Below are 3,102 nucleotides of genomic sequence, written 5' to 3' on the forward strand. Positions count from 1 at the left end.
AAATGGGCAAAGGACTTGAACAGACACTTCTCCAAGGAGGACATACAGAAGATCCAAAGACACATGAAACGATGTTCAATATCGCTAGCTATCAGAGAGATGTAAATTAAAACCACAATGAGATACCACTTCACACCAGTCAGAATGGCCATCATAAACAAAGCAACAAACAGCAAGTGTTGGAGAGGTTGTGGAGAAAAAGGGACCCTCCCTAGTGCACTGTTGGTGGGACTGCAGACTGGTACAACCACTATGGAAAGCAGTATGGAACTTCCTCAGAAAACTAAAAATGGATCTGCCTTTTGACCCTGCAATTCCACTGCTGGGACTCTATCCTGAGAATACTAAAACACCAATCCAAAAGAACCTTTGCACCCCGATGTTCATAGCAGCACAATTTACAATAGCTAGGTGCTAGAAGCAACCTAGATGCCCATCAGTAAATGAATGGATCAAAAAACTATGGTACATTTACACAATGGAATTCTATGCAGCAGAAAGAAAGAAGGAGCTCCTACCCTTTGCAACAGCATGGATGGAGCTGGAAAGCATTATGCTAAGCGAAACAAGCCAGGCAGTGAAAGACAAATGCCATATGATCTCACCTTTAACAGGAACCTAAACAACAAAACAAAGAAACAAGCAAAATATAACCAAAGTCACTGAAATGGGGGACAGATTGACAGTGACCAGAGGGGAGAGAAGAGGGAATTTCAGGGGAGAATGGGAAGGGTTTACAGGAACAAATTTAAAGGACACAGGGACAAAACCTAGGGGGAGGGTGGTAATGGGAGGGAAGTGGGGAGGGTTGGGTCGGTGGGCTGGAATGGGAGTAAAAGGGAGAAAACTGTACTTGAACAATGTTTAAAATAAAACTTTTTAAAAAGTAGTTAAAAACAGTGAAGAGACATTTCATTAAAAAGATAGTCATACGACAGTTAAATACATGAAAGGATCATTAAAATTATTAGCTAGCAGGAAATAAAAATTAAAACCACATTGGGCTATCACTATACATCTATCAGAATGGCTAAACATTTTTTTGAAAGTAAAAACATCAAATGCTGACAAGGATGTGGGGAAATCAGCTGACACATACATTGCTGGTTGAAATGTAAAGTGGTACAACCAGCCACTCTGGAAAACATACTTGCAGTTTCTGAAAATACAAAACATCAACTAACATATGATTGAGCATTGGCACTCCTGGATATTTATACCAGAGAAATAAAGAGTTATGTTCACCAAAACTTACACATACAGTATTTGTTTATATCAGCCTTATTCATAATAACCAAAAACTGGTAACAACACAGATGTTCTTCCATAAGTAAATGGTTAAACAAACTGTTGTATAGTCATGCCCTGAAATATTACTCAGAATTGTAAAAAAAATGAACTATTATTACATGAAATAACCTTGATAAATATCCAGAGATATATGCTGAATTAAAAACAATCTCAAAAGATTACATACTATATTATTTCATTTACATAATGTTCTTGAATTGACAAAATTAGATTGCTATATAGAACATATTAATGATTGCCAGAGATTATAAAGAAAATGTTGAGAGAGGAGATGGGGAGTGGCTATAATAGGACACCATGAGGGATCATTGTGGTGATGGACATTTTCTGATCCTGACTGTAACAATGTCAGTATTTTTATTTTGATCTTGTATATTCTTTGCAAACTGTGACCACTGGGAGAATTGGGTAACAGGTACATGGAATCAAAATAAAAAGCTTTTTTTAACATACAAACAAAATCTTAAATCATCTTAGGTTCCATGCTATAGTATTTAGATTTTTTTTCCTTTAAGTGATAAGCAGCCAACAAAGAAGTGGTTAAAAGGATGAAGAGGGATTGACAAGAGGCTCCAAGTGCCATAAAATAGTCTCCCTTGCAGGGTGTGAGTATGGGAGTGGAAGTGGTTAAGACAACAGATAGTTTGGGCACACTTGCTGGCCTCCATTTCCTCCATGAAGTTAGGGGTAATATCAAGTTACCCACTGAGAGCAGAGATGAAAGGCTGGATAAAGAGCTTGAAACAGGCACCCAGCATGTAATTCCACATCTTCTGAACTTTTTCACTTATATATAACAGTGAATAAAATATATGTCTGGTCCTGAGAAGTGGGCACAGAGTCTATTGGGGAGAGATGGTTACAGTAGGTTCTGAAGAGGGCTGTCATGAATGAGAAAAAAGCACAGGTGCTGCAGGAGCACCTGGGAAGGACACCAGACAGACTTCAGAAGTCAGAAGAAAAGTCTCTGAAGAAAATTCAAACTCTAAGTCAGAAGAAGGGAGAGAGTGAAGGTACTACAAGTGGAAGTAACAGCTTGTCAAAGGCTTGAAAGTGGGATAGAGTGATCAGGGTTAAGGAGATGCTAGTTGTCTGGAGCACCACATAGAGGGGAAGTAATAAGGCTTGAGAGGGAAACAGAGCCAGCTCATCAGAGATATTCTTCTTCTTACTACATGTAAACCCTGTTTTGATATCTAGAAGACAGAATAAATAAAACCAAGGACTTATACTCAATGATTTTACCTTGTAATGAGAAACAAGAAGAGAAATAAACAAATATGTAACATGCTGGGGGTTAAAAGTGCTAGAAACTGAAAACAAGGTGGATAGGGAAAAGAGTGAATGCAGATAGGAATTGAGGGGGAGAGGTGTTGCTATTTTTTATAATGTCAAGGGCCCTGTAATAAGATGATGCTTAAGCAGAAACCTTCATAAAGTGAGATAGTAAATCATGTGGGTGCCTGGGGGGAAACATTTTAGGTAGAAAGAACAGAAGATGTGAAGTCTGATGTTGAAGCATGCTTGGTGAGTATAAGGAAATATTCGGTGGTTAGGGTGGGCAGGTGTAGGAGAGTGGATGAAGGGAAGAGTAGTTGGAGATGAAGTTGAGTTGGGGGAAAGGAGCCAGGTATAAGATATAATGTCTGAATTTTCCCTGGGCAAGACAGGAGGCTACAGGAACATGTTTAACAGAGGAAGTGACACGATTTGTCTTGTGGGTTTGTGTTGTTTCCTGGTGAAGGAAGATCCGCAAGAGAGTATCATATTCAGTTCGAAGATGACGATGGA

The sequence above is a fragment of the Phyllostomus discolor genome, chromosome 6, assembly GCF_004126475.2.
Source record: "Phyllostomus discolor isolate MPI-MPIP mPhyDis1 chromosome 6, mPhyDis1.pri.v3, whole genome shotgun sequence".
In the NCBI taxonomy this organism is placed as follows: Eukaryota; Metazoa; Chordata; class Mammalia; order Chiroptera; family Phyllostomidae; genus Phyllostomus; species Phyllostomus discolor.